This window comes from Pteropus vampyrus, unplaced genomic scaffold (genome assembly GCF_000151845.1).
Source record: "Pteropus vampyrus isolate Shadow unplaced genomic scaffold, Pvam_2.0 Scaffold82, whole genome shotgun sequence".
Taxonomy (NCBI): domain Eukaryota; kingdom Metazoa; phylum Chordata; class Mammalia; order Chiroptera; family Pteropodidae; genus Pteropus; species Pteropus vampyrus.
In genome coordinates, this window is record NW_011888863.1 from 8,667,701 (window position 1) to 8,691,006 (window position 23,306).

A 23,306-nucleotide genomic window follows, 5' to 3' on the forward strand; every position below is an offset into this window, starting at 1 on the left:
CCCTAAATTTTTTATGTCCTTGTAGTAGAATAATTCTTTACCTCGTTTCAAGCCACTATATCATACTCCTATCAATGTCATGACATGAAAATGTGAGTAAATAATTAAAGAAAAAAATACACACATTTCTGTTGATACTGACTATGCCTGTTGACTACATGTTCACCCACACCACCTCCAGTTGAGAATTACTGGCTTAGCTAAGTCCTCAATTAGTGAAGGGCCTTCTAATATAATGAAGCATTACACAGCTCCTCAAATTATTTGTAACAGACCAATCTTTCTTTAAATTTACAATTTGTGGCAGACTGATATTTAGTTAAAAATAATTACCAGAAAAAAGACACAAATACAAAAAGATTTTTATTAGATTTAACAGACATAAAATTACTCTGACCATTGCTATAAAAGTTTCTAAGTGCTTATTTTCAATTTCTGTATTTAACATGCAGCAGACCAAAATTGTGTGTATGTGTGTGTTGGTGGGGGGGTGATTTACACACAGGCACCTGTCTGTGAGCCACACTTTGGGTCACAATGATCAAGCCGAATATGTTTTAAACAGCATAAATCTAGTGTATCTATGGTGCTTGCCAACAGGCTATAGATCTAAGTCTGCATGAGGTTTATTTCCTCCAGGGCATTTATTTTGATTAAAGCTGCCACTTACACCTGGATTATGATTGTACTGAGTGGGGCTATCCAAAGGCATATATTTCTTAGAAATGCAAGGGTAACTGCAATTGAGAGCAAGACATAAATAAGTAGAGAAGATGAAATCTTAAGCTTTGACCATAAACTGTAAATTTAACAACCTGATTTCACCCTTTTGCAGCTTTTAAACTATAACCTTTTCTTTTCAAGAAAAATGGCTTTCTCTGTAAAGTACTAAGTAAAACCCAGTTTTTCATACCCACAAAGAAAAAAAAAACCTACAGCTTCACACCATGGCCAGGCTGCCATGAATGAAATATTAAAATGTCAAATAAGACGCAGTCTCCTCCCTCAAGGACCTTAACCTAGAAAGATATAGCAACAAACAATGACAAAATAATTAAGTGCTATGATTGAGACATGTATACATATCGTTGTCTCAAATACTATCTATACACCACTGATTCCCAAATTCATGTCTCCTGAGCCAAAGATTTGCTCATCCAACTATCTGCTCAATTTCTTCACTTGGGTATCTAAAGGCATCTCAAACTAAGCATGTCCAAAGCAAACTTCTAACTTCACTTCCCCAAATAATAACTACCTGCTTTTTCTACAGTCTCTCTGTTAATAGCTACCCTATCATTTAAAATGTTCAAGCCAAAACCTTCAGGTCATTTTAATTCCTCTATTTCTTATACCCCATTTCTGGTATATCAGTGACTAATGTTAACTCTCCACTCTACCACTTCTCACTCTCCCCACGGCAATCACCTTGGCCTAGACTTCGGCCTCTTGTCCTGGATTACAGTGGTCCCTGCCCCCTCATCTTCCGTTTCAGTTACCTGAAGTCAACCATAGTCCGAAATATTAAGTGGACAATTCCAGAAATAAACAATTCATAAGGTTTAGATTGGGCACCGTTCTGGGTAGCATAATGAAATCTTATACCTTTCCAGTCCATCCGGCCCACATGTGAATAATCCCTTTGCCCAGTGTCTTCAGGCTGTAGATGTTCCCTGCCCATTAGTCACTTGGTAGCAATCTTGGTTATCAGATTGACTGTGGCAGTTTAAGTATCACAGTGCTTGTGTTCAAGTGACCCTTATTTTACTTAATAATGGCCCCAAAGTGCAAGAGTAGTGATGCTGGCAATTTGAATATGCCAAAGAGAAGCTAGAAAATGCTTCATTTAAGTAAAATGCTGAACATTCTTGAACAAGAAAAAAAATCGTATTCGAAGGTTGCTAAGATCTATAGTAAGAATGAATCTTCTATCCATGAAATGGTGAATAGGAAAAAGAATGCCACAGTGCATGAAAAGTGCTCAGTTAAGGCAGAAAAGGTATTAAATTTGTGAAGGGACATGAACAGAAAACACATTCCAACTGATGGCATTCCAACTGATGTTTGTGCCTGGATGCATTGAGCCTACACGAAAACTTCAGCAAGGGATCCCCTGAAACGAGTGACATGAAGTAAGGGATGGTTACACAGGTTCAGGAATAGGTTTGGGCTGAAAAATATAAAAATTGCTAAAGTGAGAGAAAGAGAGTATACACACATTCACATAACTTTTAGTACAGTATATTGTTATATTGTTTTATTTTATTATTATTGTTGTCAATCTCTTATTATGCCTAATTTATAAATTAAACTTTATCATAGGTATGCATATACAGGAAAAAACATAATATATATAGTATAGAGTTCTGTACCATCCTCAGTCTCAGGTATCCACGGGGGGGTCTCAGAATGTATCCCCCAAGAATAAGAAAGGACAATTGTATTCCAGTATCCTCCATTTTAAGGAACCTGATCCCACCCGTGTCTCACTACAGTCTATTCTGAATACAGGAGACAAATGAGATTTTCCAAACACAGGCTGGCTCTGTCAGTCCCCTTCTCATAACTGTCCAGTGGCTTCTCTTCGTACTCAGAATAGAAGCCTAAATCTTTACAGTCCCTACATGACCTGCTCTTCTGACTTTACCTCCTAAACACCAAGTCATTCTGTTTTAGCCACACTGGACCAGATATCTGTATGGCTCACTTTCCTCACTCATTTCAGCCTTTTGAACACACGCCATTTTTCTGACCTCCGAGGTCAGAAAAATATACGAAAAAGTGCAAACTCCACTGTCATTTACCATCCTTTAACTGCTCATTAACTTTTATCATCATTACTCATGAATCTTTATCACCACTTGTCATTCTTATGTTTCATTCATTGGTCACCTCTTCCCACTAGAAATAAAATTTTATAAAGTCTTCTTTTTGTTGACTGCTAAATCTTCAGCACCGAGAACTGTGCCTGGTATATAACAGGCATTCGAAAAATATTTTTTGAATGAATAGTCAAAGATGGATGACTTGCTCTGGTTGGTTATGGGGAGTGTCAGGGATGGATTTATATGAAACAGATAACACTGAAACTAGGTCTTGAAAAAAGACTCAAGCTTGTCTATCATGGAAAGCGCTAAAAATATCATTGCCATATGCACAACATTCTCCACAAATTCTTGAAGCATAAAATACATTTAAGGAAGACTGCAAAATGGATGCTCTGACGATACAGTGCTAGTAGAAACAAGGCAATAGAAAGCAAAGGGATTCCTACAACTCTGGTTCCAGGGCTACAACTAGGTGACCATGCCTTGCAAAAGTGACACTGTGGAGCTTTCTGTCACTCCCTAGTGGCAGCTGTGCTTGAGAAACTTCCATCCATACTTAATTTATTCATTATATGATCATAGTGGAGAAACTTAAAGCAATGTGAACTATCTCTAAAATAAAAGTTTTAGTAAAAGCCAAAATATTAGTGCTTAAATTTCTGATCCCTCTCTCTTGCTCTCTCACACAAAAAAATTAATCTCAATTTTGTTAAATTTACAAACCTAGGAATCAAGATCCAAGTCTTCTCTATTTTCCCATCATTGCAGCATCCCTCTCTCCCCGCACCACACCTTTTGCTGCCCGTACTCAAAATTCATTTCATTCGTCTGTGTGTTCATTTAATTATACATCTCAAGAACAGCTATTAGCATCATGCAAAAGACTTTTCTGTGTTTATAACATTGTGAAATAATATTTTAATGTCTAATGAAGGAACTCCGACTACTGCTACTTCCCTGCCAACCACTGCAGGTGGTTATCAAGAGTGCCTTCTGTAGCGGTCCAGTCAGCTACCAGGTGGAACACTTTAACTCTCCTCCGGTTCAGGTCCCCTCAGGCAACGTCAGCTCCCTAGGCTCTGTGAACTTAAGGTCTGTCTCCCTACCTCTCCTCTACCCCTGACACTGGCCAGCTCTGACAATTCACAGATGCTTTCACTGCTGAGGCTGGAGGCCAGACAAGCATGATACCTGAGAAGCACATTGATGGTTAGTGAATTGGAAAAAGCTGTAATCTCTGCTATAATCGTTGTTTCTCCTTTTTAAATCAGCTTCAGGGTAATAGTGGATGCACCTTACTCAGATATTAAGCATAAGAAGAAAAATGTCTCGAGAACATTTGAGCTTAAAAAATCAGGATGTGTGAGGTATAAGGGATTGGCAGCTTTTAATTTTTCTATCAGAAACAAAAATAAACCAACTACCATCTACCATCACCATTTTATAAAGAAAAAAAAAGTAGTAAGCATATGATCTTAGTGTAAGGAGCAGTACTTCCAAAGAAAGAACTTTGGGCAACCTTATACAAATACACGTGAAAAAACAGTAAGTAGCATGGTGAGTGGGACTTTTTTTTGTTGCCCTGAACTGATGCTGTGAGTAGGGTCTAACATTGTGGTGGACCAAGGGGCAATTCAGTAGCCTATATTCTAAAGGGAACACACGCGTGAGAAGAAAATGGTGCTATTCATATTCAAGTCAATAGGTAAGGGATCAAGAAAATCATCCATAAGATAGGAGGTACCTGCATGAATGAGAGAGATCAATATCTTATCACCTACCTGGACATGTGTTTACAAAGTATACTTGCTGATCTGTCTCCTATGTTTATTTTGGTAGGAAGGAAAGAGAAGTGGAGAATAATGGCAGCAGGAAGGGTAGATGGGAAATAGAAGGGCATGAGAGTAAGGAAAAATAATGGAGTAGCCTGAAAAGTTATCATCTGGCTGGGCAACAATAATACTTTGAGCTCATCTGAAATGAAGGACTTTAACTCAAACATGATTAATTCAGATATGAAACTGTGAAACTGAAGTTTTAAATCAAATGGACTTATAGAAAAAAATGGGGAACAGAATTTGATAACTCTGCTTACCTCTGAGAAAGAGAAATTCTAAAAAGCACAGTGAGTAAAGAAAAGCAAAATATTTTTATGTTTGAACCCTATGAACTTGAAGACCATATAGTGAATCAGATATAAAATACTTAGTTTTCTAAGTTGGCTGCAAGTCAAGAAAACCTTCTCAATGAATCCGTACAGATTCACAGAGTAGCTTTTAGGAAACACTTGATCTAGTCCATGCCTTCATTTGACACATGAGAAAAGGATGCTTAGCTAACACTTGAGGACCCACATGATTAATGATATGTTTTTTTACCCTTATTCTTTTTCACTCTGGATAGTCCATGGATAACACTAGTTCCACCCAATAGATGCTAACCTCAAAACAAACTCATTACTGGACAGAAGAATAATAGATCAATGCTTTTGTAGAGGTGGTAGGAAGAAAGATGCAGTCGCCTGGCTAAATTCCACCACCCCACCTCTCACTGGTCACAGCCATTCTTTTTTATTCACACTTCACTTTTCCTTCCATTATCCTATTGCTTTCTTTTGCCATTTGCCCCCATCACTCTTATTTTCTTTTCATCCCTTTCCCCAGGGTTAATTACAGAAAATGGCAGAGTGACAGTTAAGAAAGAGACATCACTTCAGATTGTTGTTATCCAAAAACCAATATTTTCTAACAGAGATGTCTTAACAGATGTCATTATATTTTATATTCTAGACCACCAAAATTAAGTGATAAGATTAAATTACAATAAAAATATAATACATAAAAGTACAAAATCATAGTATCTATTTTCGATGTTCTAAAACTGACATCAAGTATAATCAATTTCTCATAAAGAGAAATTGAGACTAGGTTGTTGTTATTTTTCTTTGCTTAAACATAATAAAATTTATCATTTAGCTCATAAAGCATTTTTCAATTTGACAATCTAAAGGTTTAAAATTCAGAGATGTGTGTATGAACAGTTACATGCACATACATATACATGTAATATATTCATGGTACATTGTCTTCCTTTCCTTTAAGAAAAAAAGGACTGAAGACATTATCTTGTTTTACAATTATGAACAAGTACCTAGACATCTAAGAGGAATAACTTTATAATATTTTAATTCTCAAATATAAGCAGGATTTCACGTCCTTATCCCAGTAACCACCATTTCGAGATACACGGAAACAGAAATGCCTATTTAAATATATTACCAGTGATGAAAATCTCCAATAATTTGATTTTGGTGTTTTATCATGACTATTCAATTTTTCATGCTCATCTTTTATTACTATCCTCTTTTAGAAGCTAATAAACATAAAAGGCAAGCTTTTAGTAGAAACCGTGACAAGAAACAATAGAGTCTGGGTACCATTTCTCAGATGCTGTTTGAGAAATGTAGAGCAAGTCCCTGATGGCCTTCCTTCTGCATCCTTCACGTGTGAGTCAGTTGCTAGGAAACGTGAAAGAGGGATTCAGTGTTAGTTCTGGAAAAACAGTAAGCAAGCTTAATACTTATCTGAATATTAACACGTCACCTTCATAAACTGTTGTCTACCTTAGGAAGCTGAAGATCACAAGTGATAATTTTGAGTCTCATCCTGTAACTACTATAAACAGATGCTGGTACCCACTGAAATAAAAAGTAACAGCTGTAGGTATCATAAAATCTTTTTTTCGGCCAGAAACTACTCATCCTGCCTGCTATCTAAACATACAGATAATAAGAACTAATCTCTTCACTGCTTCAAGCTGTATTTTGATATCGATGCACACACACACATATGCATGTTCACTTGCATGTGTGCACACACACGAAAGAAAAAAACACACATATCACTGCTACTACAGTAAGATACTTGCAGCAAAATTACCAGAAAAGCCAAAAAAAGGGACTATAAACAGTTTAAGAGAAAACACACACACACATGCACACATACTCTCACACACATGTCAAATGCAGTTCTCATTCCTTAGGACTTAGTCTACCTGAGCCTAAGAAACAGAGAAAGAACTCTGGATGGGTACTTGGGAAACATGGGATCTATGAATTCACTATGTGACTCTAAAAAAGATCGTTAACTTCTCTGGGAACAATTTCCCGGAAAACTAAGAAAGTAATGCTAATCTCAACAGGTTTTTCAGAGGATGGAATGAGATGATGCACACACTAGCCTTTTACAATTGTATAGCATCATACATGAAAACTTGTAAAAATAGCCATTCCAGTGAAAAGGAATATGAGGAGGACTAATACTTAAAAATCAAAATTAAGCCAACTAAAAATCATTAAGGGATGGAGAAGGTTTTTTTCACCAAAATCATACATAAATTACTGTTTCATTCATATTAACATCAAAACAGCAAATAACTTGGTGTGAACTACTAAGATAGGAAAGCTATGCTTAAAACAAAGAAAAAGCACAAGAAAAATTCACCTTGTGTATGTGCCTTAAAGAGGTTTTAAGCCTTTGCATTAATTCCTCCAAAATTTTAAAGTAGAAAAGTATATCAAACTATGAAAGACGTAAGGGTAAACTTTTAAATGGACTATCTCAAATACTGTCCTCTGTCTTTTCCATGCTGTAAGTAGCTTTACCATCAGTTCTACTTAAAAAAACAAACAAACAAAAAAAACTTACAAGCTGTAAAATCTGTAAACCACTACTAAATTCAAATTGGAACTGAATTTCATGCAGATTATGGGGTCTTTTAAAGATGTTTCTTACAATCCCAGTGGCCGACACCTACTAGGAGCACTTAGCACTCGAAATCTGGGAGACTCCATGTATTAGTTTGCCAAGGTTTCACGACAAAATACCACAGACTAGATGGCTTACAAATAGAAATTTATTTTCTCACAGTTCTGGAGGACAGAAGTCCAAGATTAAGGTGCCAAAAGGTCTGGTTTCCGTAGAGGCCTCTCTCCTTGGCTGGTAGATGGCCGTCTCCTCCCTTTGTCCTCACGTGGTCTTTCCTCTGTGCACGCGCACCCTAGGTGTCTCATTCTCTTCTTATAAGGATATCAGTCATAGTGGATTAGGGCCCATATATATGACCTCGTTTAATCTTAATTACCTTTGTAAAGTGCCTATCTCCAAATACAATCTCATTCTAAGAACTTTAACATGAATTTTTAAGGATATGATTTAGTTCATAACATTCCACTTCTACTTGATCTCCGTGGAACACTAAGAAATGCTGAACAGCGACCGGCCTCCCACACAGACTGCAACGCATTCCCCAAGGTCAGAAAGGTCCCCCTATTTATCAAGAGAGGAAACAATACAGAAGGCATAGACATTTAGGAGAATTATGTTAACGTACATATATATCAACATGGCTGAGGAAACAGAAGTCTCTTGGACTCACTAAAAGGATGACATAAAAAGATAAACACTGGTATGTTCAGCTGTTTTAAGAAACTTTCCTCAACTCTGTCTACTAACTTTGATATTTACTCAAGCTGGGCCTTCAGCTAAAAGCAGTGTATTGCTAAAATCCAATCTGGCAGCAAATATTGGGGAGAAGACACGAATAATAATCCATTATATGATGACTTTGAAGATTTTGTGTGAAAGGGTATTATAAAAAGTCATTAAAAAGTTGCTGAATATTTCTAAAATTGATCTGGAATAAAAATGCAGGTGAATAGATGTTTTCTCTTTTAGCATGTGCTATAATCTCATCTTAAAGAATAACATCACAGAACACTTTCTTATACAAACATAATTATCTTAGATTTCTACAGTTTCACCATCTCTGAATATTTTCTCATTTTCACCATCATAATGAGTCTGTGAGGTAAAGAAGGCAAGAAAAGATGAGGAAAATAAAACTCAGCAAAGTTAAATAACTTGCCTAAAGTCACAAACACATTATCAAGGGAATCTGAATAAGAATGCAGGTCTTTTGACTTCTAAGTCAGCATCTTTATTCTTGGAACTTAATGAAACTACAATCTTGCAAAATTCATTTTATTTAGCATGACTGGGATGTAAAAGTCTATAAATAAAATTAAATTTGCCGAAATTGTGCACATAATCACAAAATGAACGTAGACTGATATAAAAAATAATTCTGACCACTTCTTCGACAACAAATATAACATCTTTAAGATATTAGTTGTCTTAAATTTTAGAAACAGCATTTTTGTTGCCAATTTATTTTACTAGGCCAAATAACTGAGTAAATATAATAAAAGTTCAAAGCAAGAAAAGAAATTCCCATAATTAATAAGGAATAATTCAACCAAGTAACCAGAAGACTTTATTAACTAAATGATCTTATTAATTTACCACACGCATTTTCACTAGGCTATCCCATTCCTTCAGGTAACCAAAATTAAGGAGAATTACTGAGTCGCTGGACAACTACATTTTAACCGATCTGGTTAAAGAAACTAGGCTAATTTAGCCTGAAGGGAAAATCAACTACAATAAAACTTGTTTTATTGAGCACTTAATATGTGTCAGGCTAAGTGCTTTACGTACATTGTCTCAGACCTCACAACCACTCTATGAAGTGGGTACTACCTGGTACCCATTTAACAAATAAAGAGATGGCACTAAGGTTAAGTAACATATTCAATAACCTATTTTTAAAATGTTACCGAGCCACGATTCATAACGAGCTCTGTTTAACTCCAAAGCTTATAGTGTTTTTCACCCTACTCCCTCGATCTCAAACACAAAGAATAATGAGATATTGCCTATCACAACTGAAAATGGGCAAAGAAATGGATCTACACCGCAACAAAAATAAATAAAATTTCTAAATAGTGTGCACTAATCGGTAGAAAATGAATGAATGAAATTATAGAATTTCCTTTAAAAGTCTTTTTAAAAAAAAGAACAAATTATCTTCATTCATCATTCTTTCAGGCAACAAAATTGTTGAGCACGTGCCATGAAGCAGACATTCTCTTATTTGCAACTCTAAGAATAGTGTGATGTGATCCCTTCTCTTGAAGGATTCAAAGTCTACCGAGGAAAGTCAACAAAGAGATTTTAAAAGGCATTAAATAGGCAATGGCATAGACTACAGTTACAAAAATGCCTTATGAAGGGGTTTCATAAAACTTTTTTCACTCTCCTTGCAAACTAGTGACATAATAATATTCTGTTAGTTGAGAAAAGGCAAATCTCTGATGGGTCAAAACTATATGGACCAAAAACACAACTTTCTGATAGGCTTGATCCAAGGATAAACTTTATACTATCTAAACAAAGTGATTTTTGTGTTATATAAATTTTATCTTAATAAACAAATTGCACACAAGGATGAATACATTTGAAATCTTTCAGAATTTTATTTTTAGTTTATTGGGGTGACACTGGTTAATCAAGTTATATAGGTTTCAAGTGTACAATTCAATAATATGTCACATGTATATTGTATTGTGTGTTCAACATCCAAATATCTTTCAGAATTTTAATCAAAATATTACTTTAATCAAAGTATTGCTTTAATCAAAATATGACCTTTAAGTATAACATGAAAGAGAGATCTCAAGTTATACTATTTTAAAGAACCTGTTAATGAGCCAACCTATCATATCACAATGTCTTCTCCATAAGGACCAATAGAGCAAATGGGACTTCATGTTTCAACACCAGGAAAAGATGCATTTCTTCTGAATAACTGGTAAATTTTTATCAAATGAACATCATAGATATAATAAATGATCACACTGTCCCCCTTTCCCCTGGCTGTTAGCATTTTTATACAGTGACATTTTAATTTATTATTATATCTACCTTATTATACATATATAAGAATGTAAAGAGGCTTTTAGAAATACATTAAAGCAAATGCAAATAGCACAAAAAATTAAGTGATGAAACCTCAGTTAGAGACCCTAGTTCCTGGTTAAGTCCTATAACTAAATGACTCAATAGGTTAGTAATGCTTATAAAAGAAACATGAAACTGTTAAGAGCTTATAAAAGAATTACATGATAAACTGTTATGTTAGTGACCTTCCAATAATGTCCATGAAAGGACATGACTATCCTTTTGAACAAAATATCTGTCTGAACACTCACAGATACTAAATAGCATGTTATTCCAAGGTGATCCTCTCTCCAAGGGGCCAACTAGTACCCCCAAAACCCCCCAGAAAGCTAACGACATAGGGGAAATTCTGGCATGCCCAAGGTCCGTGAGGGTAAGGGAATGTTTCTTTTTGATCTTGGTCTGCCTACATATATGCCTAAGTCCTCTTGTCTCCTCATATACTGAAGTTGTCATGGGCCAGAGGTGTGCAGCCGGTGGCTTCAGTCATCAACCACGACTTTCCCACCAACAGGGAAAATTATATCTAATGACTTGGTCATGGCAGACATTTTGGCCATAAGGGTGTGTGGCTATCAACATCATGACAGAAAAGACAACAGGATCTCTTGGGACAAAGAGACCTTATACGACATCCACTGAAGACATGTCCTTCAATGTTGCAACCTCATCTGAGAGGTCTGTCAAGCCCAACTAGGGTCCAGTTCCGGGAAAGAGGAAGAAATGGAGCAGGAGGAGAAGGAGTCAAGGTGTAGATATCTTTGTCATAGTTCTCTTTTTAAAAAAATGAATAAATAAATACAAGTTTTTGAGGCTAAAAAATAAAAAGAATTTTTTAAATGTTATATGGACTTTGATCTAACCCAAAGGAATGTTTCAATGTCTATACTTCATTAAATGCTTTTATTAAAATTCTAGAATCACATTGTGCTGAACAAGTACTATTACTGAAAATAGATAAAATGTATATAATTGTTAATGATGCTCAATATTTTTCCATTTTTATATCTATTTTGAGATTCTAGCTATCAAGTCATGTCTTCATATAGGGTTTAAATTCAATAGTACTGCAATATGTAAATAGAAATAAGATATTTCCAGGGTTTATTTATTGTACAATCTGCATGATCAGTTTTTCAATAAACTATATTTAAAAAGCAAAACAAAACCCACAAAAAGTTGTATTTTTACTAAGTAACTGAAAGTACCTAGTCTGAAATCATCTTGTTCACATCTATTCACTTATCTTTAGTTCATACTATTTCATAAAATAAAGTATTTTCAGGGCAAAAAATCTATTTTGAACAATTTAAACACTGAAACACTTATAGTAAAAAAAAAAAAAACATATGGGTTAACCATTTTTTGCCTTATTCTATTTTACTAACCAACAGTCACAAATATCTATTTCATAATAAATAAACCACAAATTTATGGGATAAATCTCCACTATTAAATTTATTTTCAGTTGGAATACTTGAAACAGCTGTTGACTTTAGATAAGGAGCTGACATTTTTATGAAGTACCCAACCTTACAAATCATAATGGCTCTTAATATGAGTGACAGCATTGAAAGGTAAACATGTATTAGTAATTTCAAGAGTAAAATTTCTGGAGGCTTCTGGAGTAACAAACTGCTAAGCAAAGAAAGTTAGAAGTTTTTTTATTCCTTATAGCAACAATTATTACAGTTTCTTTTTGTTATTAACTTATAAACCTCTCTTTACTCCAAAAAAAAAAATTAAAGCAGTGAATATGTTTGTAACTTGCAAATTAAGTTAAATATCTCCTTATTCTACCACTTTATATATAAGGACAGTATTAGTGTAAATTGAACAGATGGGGCATTATATTTTAAAAACAAGTAATTCTGCTTTTTAAATGAGTGAATCTCTGATATTAATTCAAAGAACTCTAAATTCTGATAGCTAGCAATAACTTTCATTATTAGTTTAACAGGCAATTTAAGAGTTTATTAAAATACTATCTAATTATTTACCAACAGTAAACGATTAACAATATAAAATGAGGCATTACTAATGAATTACAATTCCCACAGTTTACAGTTTTAGATTTTCTGATAGTAAAAACACAATTAATTATATCTTAAAAAAAACCTCAGAAGACTATGCTTAACAGTGAACAATTTAGTTATCATAATGTAAATCACCAGTACACCATTAGATAGATGAAAGGACTTTCCGTAAGGTGGATATTGGGGTTAGAGATACTTCTGTCTTGTATGGCTCACATTATAATGATTCTAAAATTGTTTTTCAAAGATGTCCATCTGACTTATTACAAGTCAGAATTAATTCATTCGGCAACTTTTCATACGATATTTGTCTAATTTTTTATCTCTGAAGGCTATAGTCATCAAGGGTAAAATAAAAAGTACCTTAAAAAAAAAAAAGACTTTTCCAAAACCTACATGCCTCAACATAAACTGAATCAACGAGAACTGTGGTGATAAACCACATTTGAACGTTTATAAACCCACACAATGACTTAACAGAGGGGGAAAAAAAGTCATTCCTTTTACTGGAATTCAGCAGAGTGAAAAATAAACCACATGAGATTCCAATCTGCAGTATAAAGTATGATTATTCATAACACAAACTATGGATCAATAATTCAGATCTGTGATTTGTAGGTAAGAGAAGGATGCTCATTTAATGGGCATATCACTCATAGGCTCACTGTCCCGCTCTGCGCTCCACCTCCATCCTCTCCCCCAATGAAGAACAACAGGATTATAATGGAGATGGGACAGAGAGAATATGTGAAAACCACTGATCTAGAAATAGAAATTTATATACAGTTCGCCAAAAAAAAAAAAAAGCTTTTGTAAATTAAAACAGTTACATAATCAAGAATAAAACTGATTTTTAAAAAAGCAATACTTATCAAAGGGAGCTTATGAATTATGCTAGCCTTAACTTCCACTTCAAGTAGAATAGTGTATGAATAACTCTATTGAATAACTAGAATCTTAACTTTTAATACATGATTTTTAATGCAGTGCTAGCTTCCTAAGAAAGTAATGAATATCTCCAAAGATCAAGAAAAAGACACGAAAACAAGAGTTAACCAAATAATGAATGGAAGAACCAAATTTCAAAGTCAGAGTTATTCTGTAGGCAAACTCCAATATAATAAGGGTTCTTGAATCCTTAAGTCTAGGATTGGCGTGCCTTAGGCACGCTGCTGCATACTGCGTAGCTAATTCTGAGACTCCTGTTAAAGTGGATTGTCAAAGGGGCTAACATCAACACAATTCCTTGATGTGCTTTAATTCCTGATATAAAAAAGCAAATCCTCTCCAAAGAGAAGAAACCTTCAGTAAGAATTGTTTTTTTACTTTAAGAAAGATATCGATTGTTGCTGTTTTATATCCCACATGAGTAAAATCATATTGTTTTTCCGTGTTTGATTTACTTTGCTCAGCATGATATTCTCTAGATCCATCCATGTTGTAACAAAACAACAAATGAACAAGCAAAACAAACCAAAAAACTTACCGACACAGACAACAGTATGGTGATTACTAGAGGGAAAGGGAGAAAGGGGAGGCAGAAGAGGGTAAAAGGAGTCAAACAGATGATGATGGAAGGGGATCTGACTTAGGGTGAACACATAATGCAACATACAGATGATGTATTATAGAATTATACATTTAAACTTATGTAATCTTATTAACCAATGTCAACCCAATAAAGTTAATAAAATTTTAAAAAGATATCCACCAAATCTATAATTTACTGAGTACTTACAAAGAAAATTTTCATATTATTTCATGTAATACCACAATAAAAAAATACAATAAGATGAAAATAATTATTCCCATTTTATAGATGAGGAAACTGAGACACGGAAAGTTTATGTAACTTATCCAAAGACTAATAATTGGTGGAGGTGGAATTTATGACTAAGTAGCCTAATTCCAAAGCAATATCCATATCCATCACCTTATTCTGCTGCTGTACTTATGCAAACAATAATTATAATAATAAACTTTTATGTGATTATTGTGTGCCTAGCACTGTTTCAAGCCATTTAGATGTATTAACTAATTTAATTCTCACACCGACCCAATGAAGTTTACAGATGAAGAAACTGAGTCAATCCCACTGTCGAACTCTCTATGAATTCAGTGTTTATTACAAAAAAAATCTTAAAATGAGGTAAAACTAAAGAATGAATCAAATGTCTAATTTCTATTTTCAACAAAGCAGACAATAAGTCTGAAGCACATATGCTGGCTAGAGCTAGATGATACCCAAACTTTGAGGTCTTAGAATTAATTCAGCTTCCAAAAGACATACTAGGCAAATGGTGAAAAACCGTGGACCTTTCAATGGTATTCAATACACAAGTCAAGCTGGAAATTACATTTGCTAATCCTCTATTCTACTCCAATCACCAAGCCTGGCCCTTTACAAACATCATCTCATTTAATCCTCACGACAATTCATAAAGAGACAGGTATTGCTGTTCTTGTTTATATCAAAACATTCAGATTCAGAGAAGTAACTTTCCCAAGGTTACCCAGGTAATAAGGAACAGAGCTCTTATTTAAACTTTGTCTATCTTCATACAGAGAACATGATGACTAAGACATCCTAATTCATAAATATAAAAATGTAAAATTCTTTAATAGAAATGCTGTAAGGCCATGAGGTGGCGATATTATTCTGCGAAGTGATCAATCTCTCAGTCTTCCTCTCTGCCTTCCTTCCTCCTCCTCCCTTCACAGCCTATTGTCTCTCCTTGGATTTCAATACATAGTAGCATACAAAAAAGAAAAGTTAAAAAAAAGAATAAAAATCCTTTTCGTTTTATGATATACAACCTTTAGCACTGATTTATCACTAATATCGGCATTCTATAATTTATTATCCTTTGACTAAATTATGTATACTTAAAATATCTTCCTCAATGGATAAATTTTCAAAATTGACTTTTGGAGGAGAGAAAGAGACAAAAACCAGGGTTAAATCATTAAATCTGTTACTTTTATCCTAACCATTCTCTTCTTCTTCTCTTTCTCAGTTGTACTGTCTCTTCTCCCCTCTGCTTTCACTCAGTGTACATTACTATTATTACCATTACTATTTAGAGATATCAGTATTAACTCATATTTAGCTTAATATAGGTATACACGGTTACATGTAGAAATGTTTCCTGATATGTGTACCTACATGGAATTGTATACACACATATTTCTCTGTTCTCAGCTGAGAGAGGCTAGAAGCAATGAGCATACCAAGGACCAGATCTTGGTTTTTAAAACTATCCTCTAATAAAAGAAACTTACAGAAATGACTGACCCTAGATCTGGGGCAAGAAATAAAAAAATGATAACTCTGAAACACCTTGTAGAGAAACTAAGGAAATGCTAAAAACAAAACAAAACCCCAAGATAACATGAGTATGTCAAAGGGACATAAGGACCAATGCTAAAGAATTTATTCAACAAAATAAAATATATTGAATTATAACCCAAAGTATAAAGTAAATATCCATGAGTCCATACTGATACACATGAGTGATTAAATAAATAAATTGATGGAGGGAAAAGAGACACATCTCCCATGCAGAATTCCAAATAATTTATGTAGATACTTGTCTTCAAAGAGGTGAAGAAGAATAACTTCCAAACCGTGACTTGTTAATATAAAGAAGAGGAGGGAATGGGAGAGTAACCGTATGTAGTGAAACCTGACAGAGGGTCAAAGTCAACATGAGAAAAACATCAGATAAATCCCAATTGAGGGACTTTCTACGAAATATCTGATCAGTATTCCTCATATCTATGAGGGTCATCAAAATCAAGGAAGTCTGAAAAACTATCACAATCCAGAGGAGCCTAAGGTGACATGATGACTAAATGTAATGTGATTTGGATAGGATCCTGGAACAAAGAAAAGGCATTAACTAAAACCCATGACATTTGAATAAAGTTATGAAGTTTAGTTAATAATAATGCATAAATATTGGTTCATTAATTGTAATAAAAGTGCCATACTAATATAGGATAAGGGAAACTGGGTGTGGGGTATATAGACCTCTCTGTACTATCTTTGCAATTTTCCCATAAATCTAAAAATATTCTAAAAATAAATCATTTAATTGTTTTAAAAGAGACAACTGGTAACTCCTAGAAGAAGTAATAGATCTATATGGTGATTGTGGAGTAAGGGAGCAAAGGGTATAGTGTGGCATTAGGAGACTAATCACACACATCAGTTATGCCCTTGTTTTCTTTGACAATAATATATACGGTCTAAAACGATGAGTCAAGAAATAACAGTATAAACGTTATCATTTTATATTTGAATATCGCCTAAGCGAGTAAAGTATTTGCTCTGTGGAGCAGAATGATGGGAGGTAACACAGGTTGAACATTGCTGTTTTTGAATTATAAGCCTTCAGACTCTTTGATATTTTAAAAACTTTGGGTTACCTATTACTTTAATATCTTTAAAAGTAAAGGTAAAGTTAATAAAATTAAAAAATAAAACTAGTTAAGTAAATTGATTTATCACCTTCAGAGAGCAAATAATTTGCTATTAAGCAGCAGAATCAGAATTAGAAATCAGGCTGCATCAGTTCAGTCCATGTGCTTGACTTTATGCTATACCTATTTTTGCAGTTCAGTGAATAAAACAAAATAGTATTGCTGTGCTAGAGGAAACACTGAGGGATAGGTATTGTTATAACTAAGTATCAATGTAAACTTTTTTTTTAATTGAAGAATTTCTTGCTGAAAAAGAATACGTTATTTTAACGCGTCTAGCTTCCACCTATTCTTTCCCTGTTAAATACCAATATAAAGACAACTGGCTAATTGATAAAGTAATTGATATCTATCTAGGAGCATCCACGAAGGCATAAATGTGAGATTTTTAAATATACTTTATAAGACTTATATTAACTACTCTAGAAATATGTGTAGTTGATGTAGTATGATACTAAATTATCTTCTCTCAAAAGAAATTTTATATAGTTAATTTTATTAAAAAACAGACTGAGTATGAAATTGCTAATTTGAATTTTAAAATGGAAATCCCTTCTATCCAAATCTATCTTGCTTATACAAGCAATCTGTAGTTATACAAAAAAATTTGTTAGTGGCAATTTTATAGCTGAATAACAAGGTTTTATCTGTTTCTTTCTCCTCCATTAATTTTTTCCAAAATGCCAGCTTTCCCCCGCTCATACAGGATAGCTACTATCATAAAACCAGAAAATAACAAGTGTTTGTGAGGATATAGAGCAATTGGAACCCTGTCTACTGTTGGTGGCAATGTAAAATGAATAGGATAGCCTCTGTGGAAAACAGTACAGCAGTTCATCAAAAAATTAAACAGAATTATCACATGACCCAGATGAGTCAGATCTTCTAATTGGCAAACAGACATGTGTGTCCAACTATTCATTAACTTTTTTTTCTTTTACACTAGACTTGACCAGTATAAGAATTTTGTGAAACTACTGAACCGCTCCTTCCCCCACTCCATGGCTGAGAAGTGTTCAGTGTATAGCTACACAGGCTCATGCTGGGGAGCAGGGAGCAGTCATTCTTTGTTTTGCTGTTAGAAACAGAGGTGATGGAATTACCGGTAATTTTTGTTTTTTCTTAATTTAGAATATTTTTCATGTATTACTTTCAAAATATGAAAATTTTAAGCATAGGGCCTTATCTATGACAGAAAGCGAATAAATAATTCATAAATAAGTAAAATAAAATTACAAATGTCCCAAAAGGTTAGTAAGTTCTTTGGACTACTTTAAAAAAAAAAAAGAGCATACAAAATTAACTGATTGTCTATAACCAAACTATTTTATTTACAATTATGCCTGAAAGCAATTGTTTTTTTTCATATATCATTAAAATTAAGCATACCTCCAGAAACTAGACTCGTTTATAAATGAAGGTGTTTAAGGGCAGCCTTCTATAGCATGTTGAGTGTATATGTTCTGTGATAAGCTTTGCTTTGAATTTTTAGCTCTACTTAACAAGATGACTTTTGAGAAAGTTACTTAACTTCTCTATCAACTTTTACAACTATAACATGAAAATAATATTATCAAGTTTTTAGGCTTACTGTAAGAATTAAAGGAAAATGGGCACAACACCTCGCACATTAGAAGCCATTAAATATGAGTGGTGACATAATTCTTCAAGTGAAGGGAAAACATCCAAATAAGAAGATAAAGAGGTGAACAGCTCTAAAGTTTTCTACCATACAAATGTGTCTTTATGTTACATTTAAAATACAAAATGGGTTTTGCAGGAAACCCTCAATTTTAAATCTAAGTATTTTCTACTTCTGAAGTATTTAAACACTATTTAAAGATTCAGTGTTAAAATGACATAGGTATAATTCTGAAAGAATTAGTCACTCAAAACATTTCAAGAAAGTATTTTAATAAAAAAACATAGTTTTAATTTTTTAGACTGAATATAGTAACACACCTGCTTAAATGATTCCTTATAAGATATACATTTTGTTGTCTGAAATTTAGTTACTGAAAATAGAAGCAATGGCTGAGCCAAAAGAACTTTACTAATTCATCAGGAACAGGGGAAGTTATAAATAAAGCTCCAGGGTAAAAAATATTAAATATTAAGAGTATGGAGAAATAAATTAACTAATCCTTCATATCAAGTGGTTATACCTTTGATAACTTTAATTCCTAAAAGGCTTTGATTCTATGACTTTTGTCCTATATATCATGTAATTTAGAAAGAATCTACCACTGAACCCTAGACAATACTGTAATGCTATGATACAGATGGTTCACAATTCTATTTCCAGTGACCTACCCTAGAGAAACACATGCTCACGTGCTCAAACCCTATTTCATTACAGCACCAATATCAAAAAATATAATGCCCATTAATACAGGGACAGATAAATAAAATGTGGTATATTCATACCTGGAATATCATCTAGCAGCTAAAAGGAATGAACTAGATTTATATAAGATCTGATTCGAACTGCCTCAACTTAAGTGAACAAAGCAAACAAGTAACTAAACAATACACACAATACATGGAGTATGATAGCACAATCATAAAAAAATCTATCTGGTTATCTATGTGTATGTATCAGAAGGATACATATCTGAGTCCATGTCAGATGAGACTCAGAAAGTCAAAGAGAAATTTAGCTTTATTTGTAATGTTCTAACCTTTTAAAAGAAAGCTATACCTATATATTACTTGTTAAATTAAACTGCTTTTAAAAAAAGAACTGATGTCCTTGATCATAAATGCTAAATCCTTTCTTTTCTTTTATAGCCAAAGAAGATATTTATGCCTATAAGTCATTAGACAGTATCTGCAAAATTTTAACAACTGATGGAAAATAAAACATTATAAAGTATTTTAAAATGCTAACAAAAAGTACCAAGGATTTTCATTAAAAAGGTGTCCACTTTCTTCTTTTAACAAATTCAGTATTAGGAGATTCATAACTCTGTTCTCAAGTCCCATTCAGGGATGTTGAGTCCTACCAAGATAACACCAAGTTAAAAACCATCCTGCCCTCACAGGTGGAAGGTGGGTGGAGGGCATCCCCGGCCCGCTCCTGGCCACAAAAAAAAAAAAAAAAATATCCTGAAAATCACACAAATGCCTCTTACCTCAAATCTAACAGCATTTTGAAATCAAGTGATTTGACTACACTTCTGATCATGTTATTTATTCATACTTGTTCGATTCTAAAAGAATGTGACACATTACCTTTAATTTATACAGGCACATGGAAAATTCAAGGAAGAAAATATATGAACAAAAATCAAGCAAATAGCTCTTGAACACTTCAGTACTGCATCTGGCAAGAGACAGACCTTATATTGATGTTTGTGGAATCAAAAGCTAAAGAAATATCTTTTTAAGATATAAAGTGGTGTTAAGTAAGGAAAATTATAGACATCACTGTGTTGAGAGTAGTGTGGCTCTACAAGAGTGAAATGTCTAATTACATTCTTTTTCTTTTTTTTTTTTTCACCAGGAAATACAGTAGAAGCCCAGCTGCCTGATGCACTGATTATCAGAAAAGTCATCTAAAGGTACATTCCTAAACCACAGATGTAACTGTCTATCCATAGACATTTAATATCCATAAAGAACAGTGAAAACTTAAAACAGTTATGCAAATTCAACACAGAATCTGTCTAATTTTAATGATTCTCTCTAAAATCTTTTAGTCATTTTGCCCACAGTTAATTCAAGAGCAATTTTCTTTAGTGATACTTTTACTGAATCTCTCCAAATCATCCAACTTATATTTTCATTGAAACCTCTCCTTTTTTAATATTATTCTTTCCCTAAATTTCTATAATAGTTGATACATTGCATAATTACAGCAACCAGCATAATGTCATAAAAACATTTTGTAACAAGCCCACAGCACAACAGGTGGCAGAAATACAAGGGCATCTCGGAAAAACACCAAGTGTGAGCATGTGTTGTCGTGTGCTGGAGAAGGTTTTAAGAGGGTTGGGGGCCTGGCAGGTAAGTGGGTAAGTGTGAGAAGAAGTGCCTTACGATGGCATCTCTGTATTGCACCTCATGCAAATGTTAGATTACATTTAGAAATTACCAGATTCGCACTTTGGTCTGCATATGGTAAGGGCTACAACCACCTAAGATCCAGACTGCACCCACTGCTGGTTCAGCGAACACTGAATAACTTCCCTTGGTCAGAACCGGTGTTGGAGACACAAAGAAGAGTTATATCGAGTTTCTCAACATTGACAGTGATGAAATTTGGAGCCAAAAAATTCTTTGTTGTGAGAACTGTCCAGAGCGTATGTAAGATTAAACATCCTATTACCCACTAGATATGCCTGTTGCACCTTCCCCTGAGCAGGGACAACTAAAAATGTCTCTAGACATTGCTAAACGTCCACCAGGGGGCAAAATTGCTCCTGGTTGAGAACCACTAAATTAGGGTGAACCAGGAACTTCAAAGCCTCTAAAAAACTGTTGGGACACACAGAACTTCAGATTTTTGGATCTATCAAAGACCTTTGCTGCCTTGTCTAAAATTCAGAGAAGTAACCTGCCCATGGCCAGGATAGGCTACATGATTTGTTGGATCGAGGGCAAAATGAAAATGTGGGCCCCTCATTCAAAACGGTGACAACAGAACATTAACCCCAGCACAGGGTCCTTCTGAGTGCGGGGCCCTGGTCAACTGTAGATGGTACATCGCCATGAAGCCAGCCCCATCAATGGTACCTAGGCACAAGCAGGGCAGGAGTTACGACCTGAGATTCCTGGTGCTGTTTCCTCTAAACTCAGAGTCACATAAATAACTATTACATCTCAGTGAGTCAAGAGGTTGATGTAGTTCAGATGTCTAATTTTCTTCATGACATTTTTTTCACTAATATTACCTATACTTAGCAAAAAAAAGTTGCACATAATAGTGATTCTCACGTCAATTTTTTAAAAACCAGATTTTTCAACACGAACCTACCAAATTAGATCACCATTTCCAATTTTAGGACCATGAACACATTTGTGTTTTATTGGAAACAAAACCATGAGGAGTTTATCATATTTTATTAGTAACATCTGTCTCCTGTCTTTGAATGCTAGAGACGATATTAGTGATGTTCTTTTGCCATTTGGTAATAGATACTCTTTCCTCAAAAATTGGATCGTGTTATAAACTATATAAATGTCTAACCAATATACTGTATACTTGAAACTAATAAAATTTAAAAAAAAATGTAATGAAATGGAACTAGAAAAAAAAAAAAGACTGGCTAGGCTATTAAAAAACATCTTTTGCGATGGGTTAATTCTTTAAATTATCCTTGCCAGTTGGCAAGTGTTTTGACTCCAGATGTGGAAATTAGCATCGTTTCCAGTATAAGCAAGGGAGATATAACCACTGACTGTAAAATGTCAGAATATGTGGCTTAAAGATGTGATGTTTATGCCTGTTGGATGTTTGTGACCACAAAGAACCTAAAATCTAGCTTTAATATCATCAGATTGGTCTTACCTGCAAAAGATCACTAGGACATAACCTGACTCTACCTTTAATTCTTTCCCTTTGTTTTTAAACATTTTTCCCAATGTAAACAAGCAAGGCAATGATATCTATGCCACAAATAAGGCTGCTTCCAAAACATAAGTAGTTGGTTAGTACCCTAGTTCAGTAATGGTTCAGAACAACAAATCATGGCTTCCCAACAAGTGTTCGGAATCAAATTTTAGTCTCCTAGAATAGAAAGTGCCATAGGAAATCACACTTTAGCAGTCAGAGACAGTGCACCTCTGTAACTGGGACTGAATGACAATACTGTAAGAAGCTTTTGCTAGAGAACATTTGACAAAAAATGTCACTTCTAATTTTTTGCTTTCCAGTTTATAAGTTCAAAGATGTTGGTCAGAAAAATCCACTCTAAAGGTATTTCTATGATGATTCAGACATAAAGAGATACCAAAAAAATATGCAGTGGCAACTACAATAAAAATGTTTTTAAAATTTGTATAATCTAAAGATAAATAAGAAGGATAGCTTCTAAGAAACTATTTGCCAAGAGAGTAGCACAAATTGTTAAATGGTTTTACTAAATGATGAAAAG

The 23,306-nt window shown here is 34.1% G+C and overlaps 1 protein-coding gene and 1 non-coding gene across 2 annotated transcripts in view; one reads left to right on the top strand and one right to left on the bottom strand.

Annotated features, from left to right (window-relative positions):
* Positions 1-23,306, bottom strand: part of SLC2A13 (solute carrier family 2 member 13) — a 315,165-nt gene that overhangs the window by 192,639 nt on the left and 99,220 nt on the right. The gene's annotated exons all lie outside the window — the stretch shown is intronic.
* On the top strand, positions 10,959-11,101 carry LOC111741851. Its single transcript, XR_002781111.1, has one exon. It is a non-coding gene; the product is annotated as a small nucleolar RNA SNORA67 (small nucleolar RNA).